Source organism: Panthera uncia (assembly GCF_023721935.1).
Source record: "Panthera uncia isolate 11264 chromosome A1 unlocalized genomic scaffold, Puncia_PCG_1.0 HiC_scaffold_17, whole genome shotgun sequence".
Lineage (NCBI taxonomy): Eukaryota > Metazoa > Chordata > Mammalia > Carnivora > Felidae > Panthera > Panthera uncia.
In genome coordinates, this window is record NW_026057577.1 from 8115481 (window position 1) to 8127340 (window position 11860).

General features: G+C 48.5%; 1 long non-coding RNA gene across 1 annotated transcript; it reads left to right on the plus strand.

The window, feature by feature from the left end:
• Window positions 1-3554: 3554 nt before the first annotated feature.
• On the plus strand, window positions 3555-11642 carry LOC125935381 (uncharacterized). Its single transcript, XR_007461633.1, has 3 exons — window positions 3555-5091; window positions 8419-8576; window positions 9316-11642. It is a non-coding gene; the product is annotated as an uncharacterized LOC125935381 (long non-coding RNA).
• The last annotated feature ends 218 nt before the right edge of the window (window positions 11643-11860 follow it).

An 11860-nucleotide genomic window follows, 5' to 3' on the forward strand; every position in this document is an offset into this window, starting at 1 on the left:
AGAGAGGGAGCGAGAGAGGGAGCGAGAGAGGGAGCGAGAGAGGGAGCAATCAGGGGAAGAGCAGAGAGAGAGAGAGAGAGAGAGAGAGAGAGAGAGAGAGAATGCAAAGCAGGCTCCAGGCTCTGAGCCATCAGCGCAGAGCCCGACGTGGGGCTCAAACCCACACACCATGAGATCATGACCTGAGTTGAAGTCAGACACTCAACCGACTGAGCCACCCTAGCGCTCTCCTGCTGATTTTAGACACACAGAAGCATAGGGGATTTTTCTTGTTGGGGTTGGAGGGCTGGGTCCCTTTAACATGGACATTGGTCTGTGCTCAGGTTTGGTACCATGACTTAGACTGATTTCACTTTATTTCACAATTTTATGCAAAGATTGTGTTTGCTTTTCTTCAGATGGTTTGAGTCATTATTTCCAGCCAAGGCAAAGAACTGGAAAATCTGATGGAAAATCCAGATGTAACTACAGAAAGATGAGGATCCTGAATAGAAGATGGAATTTAAAACCCTTCTGAGCCCCTGTGTTCACCACATGGGGAGCCAGGCCCAGGACAGGAATGAGCTGGTCCCATGGGGCCCCTTGGTCTATATAGTGCTCTGAGAAGTGAGGATTGCTCTCAGACATTCCCCAAAGGCAGACACCCCCACCACGGAGAGCTGGTCTGCACTGCACACAGGTGACCATGTCATTAATTGGTCACCTGGATCCCATTAGCCCTGAACCAGGATCAAGCCAAAAGGAAAAATTCAAGATGAGGGATAAAGAGGCTGACACATTATTTTAGAAGTCATTACAGATAATGTGCACTTCATGACCTCTATGTCAGAACTGCAATGGGACACATGTCAAGAACGAGAGCTAGACTAGACCCAGACCTGGACCAAGAGAGAGAAGAGGAAGTTAGTGGTACAGCTCCTTTGAGAGGCACAAAGTGGACAAGGAGACCATGATGGGGGTCAAAGATCCTTGGTCTACATGGAGGATTATCAGCTCACCCAAAACAAGTTCCCTGGGCCTGCTGGCTGGGAAGGTCTCAGAGGAGAGAATCAAGAAGAGTGGCCCCCATTGACCCTCCAGCGGCCGGGCAGCCAAGCCTCCTCATGCCACCTATGTCCTTAGCATGGTCATCCTGCCTGCTGTCCCCACTGCAGGTCTGTTCCAAGGACATGCCCTTGAGACAGTGAGAGGTATGGAGATGATCAGGATGGTATGCATGCCTGACCCCAGTTAAGGCCTCTGTGTAAGCCTTTAAGATTTGGTGGTCCTGTGCAGGAAGTCTACTCATCTTGGGACCACCTGAGACAGGCTACTCATCTCTGTTCCATTGCATATTAAACCTGCCCCCCCACCATCTGGAGTCACCTGCTCATTTTTCAGTCTTTCCCTACCCTCCCACACATGGGCTCATTTCAGATTATACACAGCAAGCTCCTGGCCAGGTTCTACCAACAGAAGGAAGATTCTGGAACCAGAGGAAAAGAGGCAGCTGGGAGATTTCTCTGGCATGATGAACACTTAGCATCATGGTACCCAGACAGGAAAGACGACGGGGCTGTGGACAGTGATGCAGAGTGTGGATTAAAGCAGATGCTGCAGGGCACAGGGAGGGCCCCTTAGTTCACTGGGACTTTGATGCCCAGAGGGAAATACAGCCAGTAGAGGACCAGAGCTTTGCCCAGGGCTGCAGGCCATTTTGCACCAAGATGCCTGGAGGATAGAGAACCGCAGGAAGCACAGACAAGGCTGAGCTGGTCACCTGGAGAACAGGACTAAAGAAGAGGGTAGGGGCACTTGGGTGACTCAGTTGAGCATCCAACTTAGGCTCATGTCATGACCTCACGGTTCGTGGGTTCAAGCCCCACATCAGGCTCAGGGCTGACAGCTTAGAGCCTGGAACCTGCTTCGGAATCTGTGTCTCCCTCTCTCTCCCATTGTCCCTGGCTTGTGCTTGATCTCCTGCTCTTCCAAAAAGACACATTAAGAAAGATTTGTATATGAAAATGATGATGGAAGCTGATGCAGTTGGAGCCACAAATGTAAGATGTACATGTCTGGTTTTAAGTTCAAACTCTTTTACACGAGGATACATTCCCGCTGCTTTCTCCACAATTCCCAGAAGGCTGCTAGGGGGGGTGATTGGTGAATGTGCCCAAAAGGTTTTTTTGTGTTTAATAACTTAGCTTCATTCGTGTGTGTTAACCTTCCTATAAACCATTGCCCTTGAAGGACTTTTCCCTGGACTTGTTCAGAGTAGACATGGCCCATCAAAGTGGCCAGGCCCTAGACAAGGATTCAGGGATCAAGTGGGTGAAGCCTTTAAGAGCTGTGCAGCTGCCTCCCAGCTCCAATACTAGACCACTATCCACCTTCCATTTGTGGAGTGATGTGGGTAACCCCAGATGTCATCTATGTGGAACATCCTCAGGACCCACAGGAAGGCCTGATCCCTGAGCCCTACATGGTCATGACCATGCCTTTTCCTGCCTCTCTCCCAATAGCTCCCAAATCCCAGCAGACATTTCATCTTCCCTGACTACAATTCAGATCCTGGACTTAAATTTCATTGGGATCCAGGGTCTAATTTAGACATAGAGATTCTAAGACTCCCTGCCTTTTCTAAAACCAATGAATGAAGAATTGAAGTAGAACTGGATCACCTCAAGGCCCAGCCTATAGCAGGGGCTAGAGAGGGTGCTAAAGTACAGGGAGGGCAGGAGACAAGGAGGCAGTTCTGTATCCTGTGGACCTGGCACCCATCACCCTGTCACTCTCTCTCCATCATATGCTCCTGCACAGAGGAGCACTACCAGGAACCTCCACTACCTTGAATCTGATTAAGGACTTACCATTGGAAAAGGGACCTAAGAAAAAAAAAATCACAGTCATGTGTCTCTAATACTCCCCATCCCCAAACCCAGTAGCAGAAAATACAATTTGAAATACAGTAAGAGGATTTCTCTTCCTACCTGGATCCTGGGGCAGGGGGAGGGGGAGTCTAGAGTAGACACAGGCTAAGGGACAACATGGAATCAGGCACTTGGCTGACTTAGAATCTATCATCCTTCTCACATTTGTCTGCACTTAAGTCCTGCTCCCCAAAGGACACTTTCTGAAGAGATCCAAATACCTAAGGTGATCTGTTGGTTAGCTACAGCCAGAAAAGTGCTCCATGTACCTGGGTTAACATGGGAGCTCAGACCTAGGCTCGGTGAGTGGCCTTTGCCCATGAGTCAAGCTCCAGGCAAGCTGGGCCCACTGGGCTGGAGCAGATGCCCCTGGGCTCCTGGTACCCAGACATGCCCTCTGAGGCTCTCCTGCAAAGGTTGTACAGAGGCAGCATCCCCAGGCACCCCTAAGGATCCAGGCACTGCATCCCTGAGGTTGCTCCATGTAACATGGGGTCATTCTGAGTGGGCTCTCCTGATGCAGACACCCACCCACCTGCTGCTCTCTTTTTCCCCTCATCTGCCACAGGACCCCAGGGACAATTCTGTACCATATGACATGAAGCATGCAGGCTTCTGTACCTTATGACATCATAAAGAATGCAGCCTACTGCAGGCTGGCCACAGTCCTGTGTTCCCCTGATGACCAAGATCAGGGGCACTGCTCATCCCACCTTTCTCTAGAACAAAAGGAGGGTGGGTAAGATAACCCATAATGATATAACTGGCCAAGGAGCACTCACTGGGGCTAGGCAGATGCCAAATGGGATCTGCAACTGAGACCATATGGACAGACTGGTACCCTACTTCCCCACTCAGGTGGCACCTCCTGAACAAGAAATACTGCAGGATCTTCTAGAAGAGGCACTGCCCCAAGAAGGTGATGAAGCCCACACGACATTTTCATCAAAACAGCCACACACATCTCAATGGGGTCACCCATGCTAGGCCAATCCTGGGTGAGATTTCTATCCATCAGAGAAAAGTAGGACACCTCTTGGCCAAAGAAGTGGCTATAAAGGAGCTTTGAGGACACTTCCAAACTGTATCCTTCTGAAGACCAGTCTATAGATGTAGAACGTTCAATCCTCAGTGTGAAAGCTTTCATTGAAAGAAGTTTTAACATGTGACTGGAAACTTCCATCTTCTCTTGTGTTCACAGTACATCATCTCCCAGTTTTCCTGGGAAAGACCAGCTCAGGTACAGGTGTGAAAGGACTGGCAGAGAACAAAGGCCTCAATCCTAGAGACAATCAAGAAGGACAGTAGCCGAGTAGGGCTTGACTCCATCTACAGGCAGCACTGGAAATCCACCAGAAAACATCCTTGAGATCCAGAGACAGCTCTCAGCAGAGGGAAAGGGAGGCTGATGGCTCTACACTCTGGGACCTCAGGCTCAGCCTCACACAAGCAGCCTTCCTGGGGAAAGTGTAGAGGAACCTGGAAATTTCCCCCAGGGCTACTGGGGGCTGATGAGCAGACACTGGGTGACTTGGGCTTGCAGATGTAGCAAGTGGACCCAGAACCTGAGGAAGGCAAAGAGGCAAGTGAACTCTCTCTCACCCATGTTCAAGGTCCAACCTCAGAAATCCCAGTACCTCCCAGAGCTCTATCACACCAGGAAGGCCAGCAGCAGTCTATTCCATGAACACTGCCTGAGAGAAGGTTGGACAGGACACACCTGAGGGTCAAGTGGAAAACAAGGTCATGAGAGTCTATTGCCTGCCATATATTCACGTGGGATTCCAACTTTGGAACCAGCTGCCATTGCCAAGACCCTAAAGCCAGTGGGGTGGGTCACATTCATGAACTGCAGGCCTGGTGGATGCAGAGGCTGCTCTGGCTGAGGGCAGTCTGACCTTGACTGCTACATGGCTCAGGAACCTAAACTTTCAACATGACCAGGGCCCCTGGGAGGCTCAAGTGGCCCAGTAGAGAGGTGTGGTGAGGACCTCCAGGACCCAGCTAGGCACCCAGGGCCTGAGTCTCCCCTTGTCACCTTCAAGCCCGTCTCTTCAACTTTACCCAAGAGAAAGTCTCAGCTCACCTAGGGAGCAGGACCCAAATTCCCCTCCCTCTGAACCAGATCTGAAGGATTTGACATTCTCTGGAACATTGATCCAGACTCCACTGGGGAGACAAGGTATTAGTATGGTTCACCATACCCATGAATCCTCCTTTCAACAAAGCCAAGGTCATGAATAAGCTTTGAAATGGAAACAAATAACCTTGAACTTTCCCCCTGTAGCCAGGATAGGAGGCGAGAGACAGGGAAGCTAAGGAACAGGGAGGGGGCTCAGCTTCCTGAGGCCTTGAGATTGAGATAGCAGGGGGAGAAGTGTGGCCACTCATTCTAAGTGCTCACAGGCTCATTGACCTTCAAGGAACAACTTGTATATCAGAGAGAACAACCTTTCGATCCTGCCTTCAGCATTTTGTAGGAGCACAACCTTGACCTTTCATTTAGAAGTTCTGGGGCCTCAGCCTCCTAGGACACTGAGCTGCAGCTGCTTCAATCAAATATTTTTGTATTATGTAAACATCCATGCATGTATGCCAAGGTCACTAAGGTCTTACATCCGTTTCTCTACATGCCTCTCAAGACGCATCAATGAAATTTCCTCCTAATAGAAATCCCAGCTTACTCTGGTCTTTTTCTTCAAAACAATCATTACACAAGACACTTCACTTTCCTGTCATTAACTTCAGTCAAAACCATTAGGAGTCGTGTGTGTGTGTGTGTGTGTGTGTGTGTGTGTGTCTGTCTATCTCAGAATTGATTTTGGGCTTCGAGTCTGGTTGTGAGGTGCCCCCACTCCCATTGTCCCCTGCCCTCCAATGTGGCACCTGCACAGGAGTCTGAGACATCCTTTGCCAAAGTCCCAGAATGAAGACTGAAGGGTACCTAGAGACACAAATAGAAGTCCAGAGTGAAAATAAGGTCACCATGAGATGAGATGATGGCAGAAGAGTTAGAAATTATGCTAATATCATCTCCCCAAGTCCAGGTTCCCCAAGAGCCTTCCAGCAGAGTCTTGATGAAGTCTCTACCAAAGACCTTGAGACCATTCCACAGAGGAATCCGCCCAATGCTGCAGCTTCCAGGCAGAAGTTCAGGAAATTCTGCTCTGAGTACAGATCTGGGCCCAGGGAGGTCCTCAGACATCTCTAGGAGTTTGCTAGACAGTGGCTGAGACCTGATATTCACACAAAGGAGATGTGGAGATACTGGTACAAGAGCAGTTCCAGGCCATCCTGCCTAGGATCTCAGAGCACAGGCCCAGAGAGGTCAGCCTGGAGTCAGAATCACTAGCTAAGGCCTGTCACTGGGTTCTTGCTCAGCCTACATGTGAGAAGTCACCAAAGTTCTCTTTGTTGGTCCAAGAGCCAACTGCACTCATGGGGAAATATGAACCTTGATTTTTTTGAGCTTGCCTTTGACTAGTTGTAATAAGAATCCATCATAACCCATGTCTGGACCTCTCTCTGGCTGAGGCAGATCTCATTCCTGGGACTGAGCTCTAGCTAGAAAGTTTCTCTACTCTGTTAGGACAGTCAGCCCATTGCTTGATTTTGCTCTGTTGAATGCCTCTATTTCTGCACTTTCTGACATGCTTTAATAAGTTATGTATCCAAAAAGGTAAATTGCTTCAACTTTCAGAATTCTTGATTCTTGCTGTGGCAGCATGAATGGAAGCTTCTGTAACCCCATCCAGGAAACTAACATTTCAAGGACCTCTCAAATGAAAGTTTGGTCTTAAAAAATTAGGATTCAGCCCTTAGACAAATATTGTCTTCCTGCTCAGAAGATGAACTTTGCAGAATGGAGTTGGCCTCAAGGCCACTAAAGGATGCTTGTGAGCAACCCTGGATCCAAAAATGAACATTCCAAGGAACCAGATCCTTGGTCTCGGGTGTCAAAACCCAGGCAGAGGAACTCCGCTAGGACCATTGCGAGACAATGCACGCATAGATTAGAGACAGGGGTGGCTATAGGCACATCGGCTGGATTTTTGGTGCAGTCAACCTGTCTCAGAGCCCCTCCCCCTGGGGCAGGTCTGGGGAAGTAGACACTGGTGCCTGAACATAGTTAGACCAGGCTCTGTGCTCACCCTGGGAGGCCTCTCAAAGACCCTCCTTCAGGGCACAGGAAGCAGCTACTACAGAACTAGAACCTGGGGGCCCTTCTCTTGGTACTGGGAGTGATTAAGAAGGCTGCCAGGTGGATACCCCCACCCACCTACCCATCCATCCAGAGGCCTCAAGAGACAACTTCCTGCCCTCAGATTTCATGAAGCATCTGTTGGTCAGGAGTGAACACATGATGTTGGTCTGACCCAGGCTCACACCTGGATGACCCAGCAGTCAGGGCCACTTGGTCCTCACCTTTTACCTGCAGACTTGAGGGAGAGACCAGCATCACCAGGGGGCACAGGGGACACCAAAGGGCTCGAGGGTCTACAGTGGGAGAGAGAAGACTCCTTGCAGAGGTTCAGGATGGGGCTCCCCTCAGCACAGACTTGGTCCTGATGTCTGAGTCTCCTGTCCACAGCCCCACCCCTTACCTACACTCAAGCCTCTGCCCAAGCACTTGGATTTAAGTGACCGGCAAATCCCTCAGTTCCTCTCTGCTCCAATTTCTTTTCCCGACAGTCTTACAATATAATGTTCCTCCTGTCATCCAGGAATACATAGTGACCCTCTCCAAATGCCTCCAAGTCATGACCATGGCACTTCAGCCACTGTCCTTGGCTCCCCCAGGCACCCACAGTTCTGACCCATGAAGACCCTCCTCTAGGAAAACCTACCATGTTCATTCAAATCTAGTACTTTGTAGGATATGGACGCAGTGACCCTTGTATTCAAGTATTCAGCCAAGAACTTCAGTTAAATACTTCCTGTGTAAACTTAAGTTCTTATATTTTTGCTAAAAATATTGTACACTAAGAAGTAAAACCATTTCTCTCACAGTGAGGATTTGCCATAAGCTTTAAGGCTGAACAATGGCATTTCCTCACGTGATCAAGACAGCCCTACAAACTTTTAAAAAGTCACTTCATCAAATGCAGAGTCCGTCTCAGGAAGAATTCCAGGTCTGGCCCTCGTCCTCTTCCCTGAGCTGCTCTGATATTTATAAAGCTCTTGAGTCTCCCAGGAGAAAAAACAAGGAAATTAAAAGAACCCAGACTAGTGGACCCTCCTGGGGCTGAGCTGCTGCACTCAGAGCACATATTAGAACCACCCAGGACCTTCAGAACTGCTACTACTTGGGTCCTGCCTGGATCATCACATCAGAATCCCTGAAGAAGGGACCTCATTAGCACTGGGAAACCCTCTTCAGGTAGTTCTAATCTATAGTCTCAGTGTGACTCACTAAAATCCCAGCCCCTGCAGCACAGTGAGGTGGGGAAGTCAAGGAGGCTCCCGCTCTCATATGGCTCATGACAGGATACTTGCTATTCCTTGACAGGAGGAAATCTCCACCCAGGCTGCATGCTGAAATCACCCAGACACTTCAAAAACGTCAGTTCCTGGACCTCACCCTCAGGTACTGAAGTCTCCAACACTGGGACTGACCTTTGAAAAGAGGAATCCACTGTCACCTCAGGACTAGGAAGGAGTCTGCAGGTGAATTCACTCACACACATGATCCCTGCTCTGACTGACCTCAGACAGCGAGTGGGGAAGGGGACTTGACCAAGGACTTACACTGAAATTGACTAAGTGTTGGCTGAGGTCAAGGACAGACTAAGGGACAGTACTTATGATGAGTGCACTCTGGAAAGTCTTTATGCACAAGACAACAGACACCTCAGACAGGAGTAGGAGGCCAGCTTGATGAAAAGCCCTGGAGAGGGACATGCAACTAACACAGAAGGAGCACAGCTCCCAAGACCTAAGGATGTTTGATATTCTCAGCATGGTGCGGTATGGATGTTTGATGTTCTCAGTGTGGCTGAAACAGATGATTGAGGAAATTCAGCTTGATCGAGTGGACAGATATGAAAAAGAAATTCCTGTCCTGAATAGCCTAAGAAAGAGGCTTGGTCTGCATACCAGGGACAGGGAGAGAAAGATCCCTATCAGAATGCTGTGGCTGTTGACCTTGAGTGACTTTCCATGCCTGGACTTTTTTCTTCTAGTGTGAAAACAGATCTAGTTCACACCCTGTATGAGTGATGGTGATTTCTCTTAATTTGAAGCTGTGAGTGAGCTATGAAGGGAATTCAGGAATTGTTCCCTATGAGAAGATGGTGTGGCCCCCCCCATGTGACTTACATGAACATCCTAAGATCCCTGATGGGATCCCTATACCCTCAGATGCCCATGGTATCTCCACACCCATTTCCTGTCTCCTCTTCAGCAGATTCCACCCCAGACAGTGAGCCATTGCTTAGGACTGAACTTTAAGATAATTTGAACATCAAAGCCTACTGCACCTGACACAAGGGATACCATGGCCACTTCTAGTCTCCATATCCAATGGCATGAAAAGCTGTGTGAATGAATAAAAGGACATCTATTTCTGTCTTGTGCTTGGGACTTAGAACACAGACCTCAGAGCATGGAGAAAACTCAGCTTCCTGGGCCTTGGGACCCATCATTCTTCTCCCTCTCCTCCATTGCCCTACCTGCATGGAGACTCCTTCCCCATCATGGTGGCTTCAAGTCCCAGAGGAGGAAGTAAGAATCCTGATGTTAGCCTTTCCTGAGGGATCAGATGGCTATTCCTTCAGGTTCCTGGGCGTCACTCCCTCCATTTAATGTACAGCTCCCGTCTCTCACTTCAGAACTACATAGTGTAGTTTATAAGTTTTAATATAACAGGTTTATTTATACCTTATCTTTTAGACCTTTTTCTCCACATTCCCTTGAAAAAGTTCACTGGATGATTCCATCTCTTGAGTAGACTCAAAGTATTAATTATGTCAGGTAAACATCCATCTATATACATCCACCTTATTTCACCTTCCTAACAATGCCTAAAGTAAGACCAAACACTAGATTGGGGTATTCGAAAAAAATATCTTTCCCATGGATAATATAGGCTTGGTGAGAACTCAGTTGTCTTATGGGTCATAGAAGGTACCCATCATCTCATCGCTGGGGCAGAAATGAACATTTGAGCCCAGAGCTGGGGTTAGTTGACAACTTCTGACCTGCATGTTAAATCCCAGGCTGAGGGTCACATTAGGATCTTCTGCCCTGGGAAGTTTACTACACATCAGTTAATGACAGCCATGGGTACAGGAACATCTGACCAGAATTGGAAAAACCACCACCCTAATCAGAGACCTCCCTCCACCCAGGGACAAGCTCCTATGTACAGTTACCCATATAAAGAGGGTTAATTTAACACCAAGGACAAGACACACAGGGTTGACAGTGAAGATGCTACTGCTGGTGCCCATGAGAAGAATCTTTAATGTCAGAACTATTTCAGTTCTAGAGTGAAGAACCATCAGCTAATTTAAGAGTTCTACACAGACTGGGGTTTCTGTACTTCCCACTTGCACGGAACCCCTCAGCAAGGAAAAAATTCTGAGATCATGGGTGTGTATTTGTGAAAATTCCCCAACCTTTGACCATGTGACTCCAGAAACCCCAGCTTCTCTCTAGACCACAGCACAACTTCTCCCAGGATTCCACACACAACTCAGCTCAGGTGCAGGTGTGGGATGATGGCATAGGAGAACAAAGGCTTCCAAACCTGGATGAACCAACTGGGACAGTGGCCTTGTTGGCCCTGACTCCATCCATAGGCAGCTCTTGGAATCCACCAGGACACAGCCCTCAGCTCAGCACAGTCCCAGCTGAGAGAGAGACACTGAAAGTCACAGCTACTTCCAAGGACCTCTGAACTCAACCCCACACAAGCAGCCTCGTGGAAAGTGAGGAGCAGCATGGACACCCCCCCACACACACACACACCATGACTGGCAGTTGAGGAGCTGACACTGGGAGACTTGGGCAAGTGGACCCAGAACCTCAAGAACCCTGGAGGCAGGTGGAATCTCTGGTCCATCCTTCCCATTTGGCCATCAGAAATTCCACTACATCCCAGAAGGCCATCAGTTGACAAATGATCTACAAAACCTTCATTATTGGTAGTTCAACACCTCACTGAAAGGTTGAAAGGAAACAGTCATGTGAGTCTGCCATCTGTCACCTTTTCAGGCTAGGGATTCCAACATGGAACCAGCTGCCTTTGCCAGTTCCCAAAGCCAGGAGGATGGGTCACATTCATTGACTACAGTCCCTGGGTTACAGGGGTTGCTTTGGCTGAGGGCAGTCTGACCTGGACTCCTTATAGAATATGAACTTTAAATGTGAGCAGGATGCCTGAGAGGCTCAAGCGGCCCAGGAAGTGATGTGTGATAAGGACCTCCAGAACCTGGCCAGGCACTCAGGGCCTGAGTCTTCCCCTGTCACCTTCAAGCCCATCTCAACTTCACCCAAAAAAAGATCCATCTCACCACAGGATCTAGATAGATCCTTCATAAACTCTGAACCAGATCTGGAGATTTTAAGATCCTCTGAACATTGATTCCCAACTCAATTTAGCACAGCCCCCTATACAAATGAATTCCTTCCCCAAGGTCAAGGTCATAAATAAACCTTGAAATGGGAACAGACAACTTTGATCTTTCTCCGTGTAGTCAGGATTGGAGCAGAGAGACAGAGAAACCAAGAGTTGGGATGGGCTCAGCTTCCAGGGGCCTTGAGGTTGAGATAGCAGAGGGAGAATTGTGACCATTTATTCTTAGTACTCACAGGCCCATTGATCTTCAAGAAACAACTTGTACATAGAGAATAGCTTTTCAATCCTGATTTCAGAATTTTCTAGTAGGGCAACCTTGACCTTTCATTTAGAAGTTCTGGGCCTCATCCTCCTACAACATTGTGCTGCA